The 14,650-nt window shown below is 29.7% G+C and overlaps 1 protein-coding gene across 1 annotated transcript in view; it reads right to left on the reverse strand.

Annotated features, from left to right (window-relative positions):
• LOC124606735 (UNC93-like protein) overlaps positions 1-14,650 on the reverse strand; it is a 417,842-nt gene that overhangs the window by 181,830 nt on the left and 221,362 nt on the right. The gene's annotated exons all lie outside the window — the stretch shown is intronic.

The raw sequence follows: 14,650 nt of genomic DNA on the forward strand, positions 1-14,650 counted from the left end.
ACAATAGATAAACTGTTCCTTCTTTCGCTTCATCTACTCTGTGCATATATCTTTGATGGTCTAGTGTAGTTTTTGTTTTGTTCTACAACATAAAATGTTATTTTATTTATATTACCAGACAAATCCCTTATTAACTTAGTAAGCCAAATTTCAACATATGTTTCATATCTTTGCAATCCTTTTGCCAATAGCTCAATAAATGACATATGCCCCACTGCTAACTGTTATGCGAGAGTGATATCGATAGTTGCAGTCGAATAGTGACCGTTAGTTAAGTACAGTGTTGTGTTGTGAACGTGCGTGTGTTGCCAGTGGTTCCTAACCTGGAGGTAATCACCCACACAGGGGAAAATGAATCAAATACTAGCGTTAACACTTGACACAATTTGGTGGAGGATACAGCTTGTGAAATGAATATGTGAATAACGTCTTCCTCACAAAGTCCACCCACTACACACACACACACACACACACACACAAACAACACACACACACACACAGTATGTGATTTGTACCCTCCACTAATGACAGTAAATCTGAGACATATTCATCATATATGCTTAAATAGCTCGTGAAAATGGCTTCTCCGAGTTGTATGCAGTCCCCATGAATCAGAAATTGCGTCATTATTCACTTCCCAGCAGATAAACGAAGTAATTGACAGCACAACACAACAGCAACTATGTAACGGCTATTAAATTGCTGTTACACATACACAGTGTTCAAATGGTTCAAATGGCTTTGAGCACTATGGGACTTAACAGAGGTCATCAGTCCCCTAGAACTTAGTACTTAAACCTAACTAACCTAAGGACATCAAACACATCCATCCCCAAGGCAGGATTCGAACCTCCGACCGTAGCAGTCGCGCGGTTCCCGACTGAAGCGCCTAGAACCGCTCGGCCACCGCGCCCGGCTACACAGTATTATTATTATTATTATTATCACTACTGGTGGTAGTGCTGAGACACGCAGAACTGCCAACCTGAAGTCCTCCAGTGTCTGCTATTGTAGAAGCAGCAGTCAAGTGATTTAGAAACAGTAAGAACAATATTACAGAGAGGAATGCTGTAGAGGAGACATCTTTTGTAACAAGGGTTGCCCTCAAAGCATTTAATTAGCTTTCTCAGAAGATGTTATGGGTAACACATACAGTGCACCGAGAACTGTATCATTATGTAAAAAGCAGTATCGACAGTCTCATTAGTTCATGGTTTAATAAAACATCTACAAAAACTAAATGTCATCTATCTTCCATCATTAAAAAAAAAGTTACAAGATTTTTTTCATTCTTAAGTGAAGTTGGGTGGTAATGATCATGGGGGTACCAGTCAATATCTGATTACACTTAGAGGTAATGCTTTCAAAAACGTTGGAAAGCGCTGTGCTAGACAGAAACATGCGAAAATTCAAGGCTGCGTTCTCGTGTTTCGGCCACGGTGGAAACTAAATTTCAACTCGAAAATTGTGAAACAAAACGTTAGACTGTTTGAATACAGTGAGCTTCGTGGAGCGATGGTACTTGCAGTGATTGTCGATGTTAGAACTGAACTGTTTACGCATAACTGAATTTGAAATTTTGTCAAATCTGCAACTTAGTGAACTGCCACGCCCATTAAACTGTCACTGCGGAGATTTTCAGATTGTTGATCGCTTATGCCACTGTCCCAGTAGTTGACAATTGAGAGAACTGGACCACTTGGCCCATTTTAACAAAATGCCTAAAAATCAAATACTTACACATAATTTTTTATTAAAACTTCTCAAATTCCATCACTTTTTTAAAAATCCCTGTTTTTTCCATGTGCGAACCCCTCTCATCTAAAAATCAACGTATTTTACTCAAAAATCAGCCTATTTTCCTCAAAAATCATCCTTACTTTATAATAAATCCCTAATTTTTTTCTGGAAAAGAGACTGATTTTTAGTTAAAAAACGATTTTTCACGTGTGCGCACACATCGCACATGCTATTTGCATGCCGCGCACATGACATTAATTAATGTAACACAGATGCTCACACAAAATAAAATAAAAAATAAAAATTTATTGAAACATTTTTTTTCTAATATAAATGGAGGCGAATGTTCAAACTAAGAAATGTAAGCGCTGTGGCGACATCAAAGATCTAAACAGTTTCCGTTCACATAAGTATACAAAAGATAAGCGCACTCATATGTGCGTACAGTGTTACAAAGAATATAACAGTAATCATTATCAAGCAAATAAGAACAAGAAGTTAGATAAAGTACTTTGTAAGTGTGGAAAATATGTATGTGCCTTTTATTATAAAAAGCATTTAAAATTACCATACCACAATCATATAGAAAATTCTGTTTCTGAAATATATTGAATAATTTTTATTCATATAAATAGAAAGGATTCTGAGACTTTCTTCAATTAACGAAGGCACTTATTACTTCCTTGATTTTTTCTGGGTATTTTTTTATTCTTATAAATAGAGATGGAGAGATACACAGTACCACAGCTAAGTGACATCTGTAGAAGGAAAGGATACACTCATTACTATAAATTATGGAAAGATGAATTAATCCAGTTCATAATCCATAATTCAAATAATGAGAGGATCAGAAAAAACTTTAATGCACTACCATTCTATGATGAAAATGTAAATGAAATTTATGAACCTGAATCTAAAGAATTAGAGGAAATATTCCCATTCTCGACAGATGTATTTGGAAAAACATCAAAGAAAGAAATGAAGAAAATATTTCCATTCTCCACAGATATATTTCAAAGATCAACAAAGAAAGAGTTGAAGGAAATATTTCCCTTCTCAACAAATGTAGTTGAAAAACCTAGAGAAAGAAATACAAACAAAACTTATTTACTTCATGAAGCTTTTGAAAGTAGATTACAGACCATTAAAATTGAAAATACTAAAAATTTGATAGACCCAAGATATTTCCTTACTTCTATTGAACACAAGATGTTTCAATTAATAAATGCTAATCTAAAGATTCACAATGGTTTAAAAGTGAATATACAGCTATTCTGTGACTTTAAACTTCCTAATAACAACCAATGTAAGACATTTGAATTTCAGTCATACAATCGTACTATTACTCATGAAAAAGACATCAAAAAGTTCTTTAAGAACGCTAAAAAAGAAATATTACCAAGAGTTATTGGATTACAATCAGCAATCAACAGATATAATCCTCTAAGGGTTCATCTTATATTGAATTACCAAAAGGAATAAAAGATAAAAAAGCATGTATTAATGTTAAAAATAAATATCAAAAATGCTTTCTTTGGTCTATAAAATCAGCATTATTTCCTGCAAAACACCATGTAGACAGACTTCCAAATTATAAAAATGTTGGACTGGAAATCGATGAAAAATCAAGTAAATTCCAATATCCAACTAAAATAGAAGATATTAAAAAAAATAGAAAATATTCTGAATATCTCCTTCAATGTTTATTCTTATGATGATAGATTTAATGTCTATCCACTAAAAATTACAAGACAAAAGAAAGATAAGCGCATTAACCTATTATATTTTAAAGAAGAAGATAATGGACATTATTGTTGGATTAAAGACTTATCAAAATTAGCATCAATTCAAATTACAAAACATAATGGTAAGAAATATATTTGTGATATGTGTTTACTCCATTTCAGTTCTAAAGAAAAACTGGATAAACATATTCCAGATTGCTTAGTAAATAAACCAGTTGGAGTAGAACTTCCATATAAGGGGGAAATAATCACATTCAAAAATTATCAGAATACTATGAAAGTTCCTTTTGTGATATATGCAGATTTTGAGAGCTTGTTACAAAAAAAACTGACACATGTTAAGCAAATCCAGATGAATCATATACAATGAAGTATCAGAAACATGAACCATGTGGATTTTGCTACTATATAAAGCATGTTAATGGACATTACAAAGATCCAGTTGTATACAGATGCCCAGATGCTAAAAGTAAATTCATTGAGCTGATTAAGAAAGAAGTAGAAGAAATAGGTAACATTTATTCTGAGAAAGAACCGATGAAACAACTAACAAAAGATGAAAAGGAAGCATATTCTGATGCAACGATATGTCATATTTGTGAAGGCAACTTAATTGAATTATCTCCTAATTTGATGACACTTAAACAAAATTTGGAAAATAAAATAAAATATTATAATGATCAATTAGAGTTAATTAGAAATGGAAAAATTGAAAAAAGTGAAGAGGAAATAAAAAGATATGAACGTTTATTACAAAACAGAAAAGGAAACTTAGAAAAAGTTAGTGAAAATGTAAAAGAAAACATTAAAAAAGTATGTGATCATGATCATATAACTGGTTTCTTTAGAGGTGCTTCACATAGCTACTGTAATTAAATTATCGATTACCATCATTTGTTCCTATTTATCTACACAATCTATCTGGATATGACTCTCATTTATTTGTAAAGGAGCTTGGATACGATGATAAAGCTATAGATTTAATTCCAAATAATGAAGAAAAATACATAAGCTTTGGAAAAGGAACTGAAAATATTAAGATGCGGTTCTTGGATACATTCAGATTCATGGCTACTTCATTAGATAAACTGTCATCTAGTTTGAAAAAATATCAAATGAAAAATATCACACAGTTCTTTCCAGAAGATAAAGTAGACCTACTCATAAGAAAAGGTGTTTATCCATATGATTACATAGACAGGTGGAAAAGATTTGAAGAAACTGAATTACCATGTAAAAAAGAATTCTATAATAAACTTAATGAAGAAGATATAAGTTCTGAGGATTATCTACATGCAAAATTAGTTTGGCAAAAGTTTAATACACAGAACCTAGGAGAATATCATGATTTATATCTAAAAACTGATGTTCTCTTATTAGCTGATGTATTTGAAAACTTTAGAAAAGCATGTAAAAATGCATATAGTTTAGATCCTGCATGGTATTATACAGCCTAAGGATTAAGTTGGGATGCAATGCTAAAAATGACTAAACAACCTCTAGCTTTATTACATCATTATGATATGATTATGATGATTGAAAAAGGGATTAGAGGTGGAATATCACAATGCTGTAAAAGATATGTAAAAGCAAATAACAAACACTTAAAAGATTTTGAAAAAGAAAAAGGATCAAATTATTTGATGTATCTAGATGCTAATAATCTATATGGATGGGCAATGTCACAATATTTACCTTATGGGGGGTTTGAATGGTTAAACTATCCCATATTCAATTTAAAATTTTGGGGAAGAACTATAATGAACATGAAAAACAATTCAGAACGTGGATACATTATTGAAGTAGATTTGGAATATCCAAAAGAATTACATGATGAGCATAAAGATCTCCCACTTGCCCCAGAAAATAAAATTATTCCAGAAACAAATGAGTATAAACTAATAACTACATTAAACAACAAAACAAAATGTTGTACACTACAGATATTTGAAACAATATTTGAAACTTGGAATGAGGATGACAAAAATACATAGAATCCCCCCAATTTAATCAGTCATATTGGTTAAAGAAATATATAGATTTAAACACTCAAATGAGAACTAAAGCAACAAATGATTTTGAAAAAGATTTCTATAAATTGATGAAAAATTCAGTATTTGGGAAAACGATGGAAAATATAAGAAACCGAGTGGATATAAGATTAGTATCTAATGCTGAAATATGTGATCAATTAATAGCTAAACCAAATTTTAAAAGCAGAACAATATTCAAAGAATACTTAGTAGCAATACATATGCAGAAGACGAAAATAGAGTTTAATAAGCCAATTTATGTAGGTATGAGTATTTTAGATTTATCAAAAGAACTGATGTATGATTTTCATTATAATATTATGAAACCAAAATTTTTACGAGTGATATTGAGTTGTGTTATCAAGATACAGACTCATTCATATATAACATTAAAACTGAAGATTTTTATGGAGATATGAAAGATATGATTGAATTATTTGATACAAGTGACTATCCAAAAGACAATAAGTACAACATTGCACAAGTCAATAAAAAAAGTTATTGGAAAAATGAAAGATGAATGTAGTAAGAAAATTATGACAGAATTCGTTGGGTTAAGAGCAAAAATGTATGCCTATAAAGTAGATGAACAAGAGAACAAAAAATCGAAAGGTGTGAAGAAATGTGTAGTAAAAAATAAAATATCATTAGAAGATTATAAAGACTGTCTCTTTAACAATAAGGAACAATACAGAACAATGAATCTGATTAGATGTGAGAAACATGAAATATATACTGTAGAAGTAAATAAAAAAGCTCTAAACCCTCATGATAATAAAAGAATAGTTTTAGAAAATAAAATAGATACATTACCATACGGTTATTATAATTATGAACATTAGTTGAAATTCTTCAACTGATTAAGTGATTCTTTCAAAATAGCTATAACATCTGATAACTTTGAAGTAGATTTTGAACAATCTATTCCAAATAATGAAAGGTCAAATTTACCTGCGCTAACTACAGAATTAGTAAATTCACTACACTCATAGAAAATTTTATCTTTAATAAAGTATAATAATCCATTTGCATATCTAAAAGCAAATTCTATACCAGGAGGTATTCCTGAAAATTCTTTTGTGATCCGACCATACTTTTTACTTATTCCTTTACGTTCATCAATTTCAACATAATAAACTTCATAAAAACATATAAAGCTTTTACCAGAATATGTATTCGCAGCTGGATGAAGAACTACATTTTTTCTTAATGAAGGAGATGTTAAAGATGTTGGAAAACCAAATTTTAATCTGAAAGAAGGTATTTCCATTATATAAAGTTTGTTATCAATGAATAACATAACATCTCCAGATGGTCTTTGATATGCGGTAGATATATTTTAAAATCCTTTTGGAAGGAATGTTAACCAATCACTTATAAGTTGTGGTTTAGTATGTACATCTACATTATCCAAATCCATTATCCAAATCCATTTTTCATAGTAAATATACAGAACCTGATCAACAATCAAAAAGTTTTTATTTTATTATTCAGTTTACATAATTCTGGATAATCTAAATCTTCTTCTTCATCATCTTCACTTTCCTCATCTTCCTTATCACCATCTCCTACAATTGGTTTTCCATGCATACTTTGGACTACAAGAATATCATCTTTGCTTAATTCAATATTTGAACTGTTATATAAGGGATACATGATTGAAGTATTTTCTGCTGAATGAGGAATTCCTAATGTATGACCAATTTCATGAACTAAAACCGCATAAAAGTTTATCTTCTGTTTTGGAGTATTTGTATCAATCTCGAAGTACCAATCTTCATCTTGATCCATATGAATTTCTACAATGTCATTATTAGAATTTGGATAATTAGCATAAGCTAGTACTCCTGATTTACCATGCAATGGCTTTGGGCAATAGTGTTGTCCAATTGATTCTTTTCTGTGCAAACGTCTTTTATTTGAAATAATAATATCATAATTTGAACTATCTTCTTCAAAAATTAAAACTGTATGCTCTTTCCAAGTATTAAAAGCATTTTCAGCTAATTCTTTCATTCTTTTGGATGAACCTGCATAAAACCATTTAACAGTTTTCTTAGTCCATTTAGCAATATGTGAAGTAAAAGATATTGCATGATCCTCTACTCCACACCTAGGTCTATTTATCAATTCCAAGGTTTCATCATCTGTTTCACCTGTAGGTTTCAAATTAAATTTCTTTTGGAACAAAATTAAAGTATTTTTAATATCTGAAAGTTCACCAAAGTTTGAAGAATCTGCTTCAAGATATCCATACTCTTGTAAGTATTTTGTAACTTTTTCCTCATCATAATTTCCTTCCCCTACTGCTAACTTAAATAAGAACAATATTAAGATTAATACTTTCATTTAGGTAGGTGAAAAAAAGTTACAATATAATATTGGTCTTATTAACCCAACTATTGTGAGAATTGTCAAACCCCAACCATTTAACATAAACTTTATCACCCTTCTTTCTTAAAACCTTCTCTACTAAATAAACATCAGGATAATTTGTTTTCTGTATTTCATATTCATAGACGGTACCTTTTATTTCCTCACCACTACTATCTTTTAATTTGTATGTGACAGGATTAGACAAAACTACATCATATATTTCAAATATTTCTGTTGACAAATTGGCTGTATATCCCTTTTCAAAAATAGCTTTAAGTTTACTAATTCTTACTTTATCTCCTATTTCAAACTTAGGCTTTCCATGAAATACAACATTGGTAAGATTAAAACTAAATTTATTCACATCTATTGGTTTCATCTTTATTGTTGAATGTTTTGTATTATTATACTCAGCAACTAGTTTTGAAACTATGTCTATCCATTTGTAATTACCTTGAAGAGCAAATTGTTTCCACATTTTCTCTTTAGCTGTTCTGTTAAATCGTTCTACAACTGATGCTTTCATCTCTGTAAAAGTAGAATAATGATTACTCTCATATTGCTTCATAAGTTTTTTGAATTCAGTATTGTAAAATTCTTTTCCATTATCTGTTTGAAGATTTTTAGGACACCTGTTGCTAAGAATACTTTCAAATGCATCAGCCACATTTCTACCTGTTTTACCTTTAACTGGAATGGCCCATGCAAATTTTGAAAATATATCAATTACTGTTAATAAATATTTGTATCCTTTATTTATTTTTGAAATGCCTTTCAAATTTCCAGAATCCATTTCTACTAAATCTGCTTGCCATAAATCATCGATACCAAGTGAAATCACTTCTCTTCTTGGAAAATTTTTTCTCATTGGTTTGTGTAATTCATTTATAATTTCTTCGCGAGTGTTTACAGTATCATTCAAAAAAAATTTCTTTTAACAAATTTGCTCTTCGTACTTTTACACACTAAACATACACCCTCAATTCTTTGTCATCCATTTTTAGTTCTTACTCTCTGAGGATGATGTCTCTGTAAATTTCTTGCACTTCAAGCAATATATATGACCATTCATTTATAAGAGATAAAAAAATAAAATAATTTAAGATTATTCGCTGGTAATATCATTAAGTGATGATAATTCAGCAAATATAAGTACTTTTAAATCAACAGGAACTGTTTTAACTGACTCATTAAGTTTAACGTACAACTTTTCATTTGGTGCAATTATTAGGGGATGATTATTAAAATCCAGATACTTAACAGTTTCTGTAACATCAACTGAATGTTCTCCATCATAACCTGATATATTCACTTTAAAATTTGGAAGATATAATTTTCCATTTTCATTGGTACCAATCAAATAAATTCTTTTAATTTTGATACTATAATCGAATACATATTCAAGTTGTTCATCACCTCTAACAAACATGAGTTCTATTATCTGTTTATCACACAGTTTGTCTCCTAATTTTTCTATATTACTATTACATGGTTGCAAATCTGCTGTTGTGAAATAGTCTAAAAAAAGTTTCTCAATTGCTTTCTTGTTAAAATAGTTACTGAGTTCTGTAAATAAACTTGTGTATTCAGGTTTTGTTACTAAATTCTCTAATTGTTTCTCTAAATATTGTTTTGTAACTGCATGATAACCACTTACTGGATCAGCTATGTTAACTATCCTTCTTCCCAGAAAATTAATATAACTCTTTGATTTCTTAAGAAAATTAGAAAAATAATTTTGAAACTTCATAAAGTTTTTCTCAACATTCAGAAGTTTATCTAACTCATCCTTAGTCATAGTACTATTAACATCACTGACCTTTGTTATCTTATTTCTAAAAATGTCCATTTAATATATTTAAAATTTCATCAGACTTGTAACCACTAGAAAAAAGTTTTAAAACAATTAAACATAAATGTCCACAGATGTAATCATTAAAGTTTTGAATCCTTTCTGGATTGTAATATAATTCATCTGTTTCCAAATATTTAACTAATTGTAGTGGAATAGTTCCTCCAAATGAGTCAAACACATATTTAATATTATTAGTCTTATAATAACAAATCCAGTGTGTGCCAATGGGATCTGAAGTATCTAAATTTACAATACCACATTCAATTTTATTTATTTTCAGTGGAAGCTCATCAATCATGAAAACACCTCTAAAGTTCTTGATTCCTAATTCTCCCACGAACATTTCTATATCAAAATTATTTAAAGCATGTTTATAGCTTTTGAATATTTTAAAATTTTTTTTTGTTTTCAGAATGCCTGAACCTCCCTTCTTCTACATCTCCAAATTATGTCTCTTTTGTTCAGCTAGTTCTTCATCATCTTTCTGTTTCTTATGAACTGCACTTGTAATTGCTGCTGCTCCACCAGCTAAAGATCCTAACGCTCCTAATGCTGCAAATAGTAATGGAAGAAAGCCCACTTCATGTTCATTCAGACCAGATGCCTGTTTTTTGTGTGTTAAGTATTCAAAGATCTTTTTAATAACAGGAATAGCTAAAGTTAAAATTAAGGAGCCACCTTTTGTAATCTGGTTGGACTTCCTTCTCTTTTGAACTTCAGTTAAATAATTATTGAGGAAATCATATTGCTGCAATTCATCTTTTGATAATTTTATCTTTACAGATTTTGGTTTAGTTTTACCATCTGGAGTAATATTATAGTCAATCGAAAATGTTTTCACTTAATAGAAATAAAAAATATTATCTTATAGTCCCCAACCATTATCATCCATTTCACCATTATCATGCATTTCAATACCCATTCCTAATTTTCTTTTTCCATACATTATTCCTCTTACAGCTGTTGCTGCTATTCTTTCTCCAACTGATGCATCTTTACCATACATTCTTTCTTTTGCAGCTAGATGTAGTTCTTTATCAGCTTCATGTCTATGTTCTAGATCTTTATGGTCTCTATATGCAATATCATATTTTTTACATTCCAGCACATTAACTCCTTTATCTCCTCTAGCCAATCTTTCATCTAACTTGGTACCAGGACCACAATAATTATACCCAGGAAGATGCATTTGAAATGGTAGTTTGTTAATTAATGTGTTTATCAGACCTTTACCATGTTTTTCACTTTCCCAAAATGTGTGTGGCAAATTATTTAAAAATCTTATCAAATATGGTATACCTTTTGGATTATTGATAATGAAATCATTGAACTTACTAGTCAACATTTTTGAAATACCAACATTTTCATTGCAATAATTTTTATTTCCAGCCATTTCTTCTCCATGAATCTATCAATTAAATTTCTAACATCATTCATCCATATGTATTCAACTGGTTTATCTGTGTATTTTTTTATAACTCCTTTACCCAATTTTTCAGGAGACTTCGATTTTTCTTTTTTAATTTGCTGCCATTTTGGTTTTATTAATTCATTATATTTCTCACCTACACTTGATTTAGATCTGTTACTATTTGGATCATTATTTTGATAAGTAGCATTTGTTAATATTAATGTATTTTCATAGTTTTCCAAATCTTCTTCATTATACCCATTAGAATCAACTTAATTTTGAGTTAAGAGTCTCATTAAATCATCAGTTGCATTAAAACTCTTTCCTCTGATTAAAATGGTGTCATTGTTAAATTTAACTTCGTAATTACCAATATAATGCTTACCATTTTCGAAATCTAAACCAAATACTTTATCATTGAGTGCACCGATATACTTTGAAATTGTTGGTCCAATATAAGTAGTTTGAGGTAAGACTTGTTTCTTACTCATTTTCTTTTTTTCCTTCTGTTCTACACTTTTTAATATTTCTTCACGTTGTTTTGTTTTTGTTTTTGAGGTGATGGAGTAGAGACACTTTGAATATCATATTCCACATTTTTATCATCTTCTTTAGGCTGGTAATATAAACTGTTTTCAAATGATGATCCTGATGGAGTTGATGGAATGGGGAATATGTCACCATAATTTTCTTTATAATGAAAAGGAATCAATTGTTTCTCAACTTCTCTGTTCTCTTCAATAGCTTTCAATACATTATCACCTCAACCTTCTATTCCTTGTTTAACTTGTTCTATTGCATCAATAACAGGCTGATCTTCTTTTTTATATTTCTTGTAGTCTGTTCATGGTTGTTTCTTCCATGTTCTAAAAGTTTCTTTTAACTCTTCTTTTTTCTTCCCATTTTTCTTAGCCTTTTTAACAATTTCAGCACTAAATGCAGTAAGTGAAGTGAATTCTTTTGGACGATCATATTTTTCAAGCCTTTATTTAGGCAAAAATTTATTGATTATGTTCAACATTCATGTTTAACGTTTATATTCAACATTAATGTTCAACGATCATGTTCAATGATCATGTTTAATGTTCATATTCAATGATCATGTTTAATGTTCATGTTTAATGTTCATGTTCAATATTCATGTTGACACTGTTAGAAAATCTTTAATCTTATTCCGATATTTTCCATCACTAGATTTCTTTGTTAAATCTATTGTTATGAAACCAAATTCATTATTCCAACATTTACTGCACATTTCTTTAAAGTCATTGAACTTTAAATCTCCACCAACAAATTCATGATATATGTGATTTAAATTTGTATAATCTTGTTGAAAGATGTTTAAGAAATTAAGATTATCTCTCATAAGTTGTTTAGGGATCTTCGAATAAGTTTGAGCTAAATAAAAAGAATCGATTCCTTTATGCCTGCCTCTAGTAAAATATTCATTGACTACATCCTGATTTTCAAGAATGAAATCATCAAATAAAACAACTGAATTATATTCACATTCATCTAAGGGAATAATGTCTTCATTACTTTTAATAAAAGTTACAATCTTCTGTTCTACCTTCCTACACATTTTCATAAATTCTTGATATTTGGGCTGATCCTAACTTTTCGAATAAACAAATATATGACCTATTTTATTCCAGTTTAACCATCCTGGACCTAAAATATAATTATCAATCATTAAAGTTGTTTTTCCACAACCACTTGGACCAATAATTGCACATCTTATTGAATTTGGTAATAATTTCCCATGTTTATACTTAGATTTCTTTTCTTTTAATCGAATCTTTGGATCCCAATCAGTTGCCATTTAAATAGATAAATTTTCATATATTTAAATGAGTAGATTGTTTCTTTTGAATGGGAAGACTTCAGTATTGAAGAAACGATTGAATGTCCCATTAAGAGATGAGTTGAAACAAGTTGCATTAGTTGGATTCTATTCAACATTTCTTACTCCAAATGTTATATCAAAAAATAATAAGTTGTATTGTGATGGAGAGACAATAGTTATCCCAGAAGGACAGTATACTTTGAAAAATTTAGAAAAATTTATTCATACAATGAAACCAAATATTAGTATTATAGCAGATGAAATGTTAAATGAAGTTGTTATTGAAAGTGATGTTAAATTAAACATGAATGCAAATGATAGTATTGGAAATTTGTTAGGTTTTTGTCATCAGACTATTAATGCAAATGAAAAGACTGTTGCTAATGATGTTTTTAAAATTATTCCATTTCAACTGATTAATGTAAGTTTTAATTTAGCAAATGGTATGTTTGTTAAAATGGTGATCATTTTCATAGAGAAACTAATATTATTGCTTCCTTTAAACCGAATGTTACATTTGGTGCACCTATTATTTATGAACCAAATCATCCTTTATTTGTACCAATACACGATAGAGTTCAAGAACTGATGAAGATGAGGAAATAATCGATTTTAATAGAGCTGATGTAACGGTAATTTTGGAGACGAAATAAGTAAAATTTTTTCGTAATTAAATGAATAAAGTCGAAAGCTATCCGTTTCAGTCATTTCCTGTGAGTGAGAAGAGTAAGTTTAATTTGAATATTCCAAACAAAGATGTAAAAATTAACATTAATATTGGAGATGGATGGTTGCATCCAAATCGTTCCCAGTTGTATGTAAGTTTTGATGTTATTCATGAGGATTGATCAGATTTTTCAGCATATGATGGCAAGTCAAATGTTAAAGTAATTGATAATTTTCTTATTAAACTTTTTGATTTAATAACAATAAGGGAAGGAAATAATGTTCTTTCTAGAATTGAGCATCCTTTTATTTCCTCAACAGTATTACTGCAGTTAAGTTCATCTATTTCTGATAAAATTTGTTTGGAAGGTAGTATCATTAACAATCATAAGATAACGAGAAAGAAGAATGAAATTCTATATCCATTAGAATTACTTGGAGGATTTTTCAAATATTATAAAGAAATGATGTGGGAGGGTGATTTAACTATATCTTTTACATGGAGTTCATCTGTAACTGATGCTCTTGTTAGATGGTCTAGTATAAATGCAGATGGAAGTGAAGTAGCTGGAACACTTCCAAAAGAAGGTAAAATTGTTGTGAATAGTATGGAAATTAGAGTTCCAATCGTAAAATATGAACCTGAATATGAACTTAAATTAGAGCAAGAAAGACTTAAAAATCCAAAGATTCCAATATCTTTCTATGATTTACAGACTCAAGAAGTTGCTGGATTAAGTGGTAGTAAACATTTTGAATTACACATCACAAATTATTATAATTCGATGGAATTTGATATGCCTTACTTCATATTTGTAGTACTTCAAATAGATAGGAAGAATAATCAGCTTAGAGATTCATCAGAATTTGATCATGTTAAACTGCAGAACATTTATGTAAAGAATGGAAGAAATGAAGTTTTTCCTCAGGAAATGTGGAATTTGAATCCACCAGATAACTTTCTGAAAGCTTATGACA

The sequence above is a fragment of the Schistocerca americana genome, chromosome 3 (assembly GCF_021461395.2).
Source record: "Schistocerca americana isolate TAMUIC-IGC-003095 chromosome 3, iqSchAmer2.1, whole genome shotgun sequence".
Classification (NCBI taxonomy): domain Eukaryota; kingdom Metazoa; phylum Arthropoda; class Insecta; order Orthoptera; family Acrididae; genus Schistocerca; species Schistocerca americana.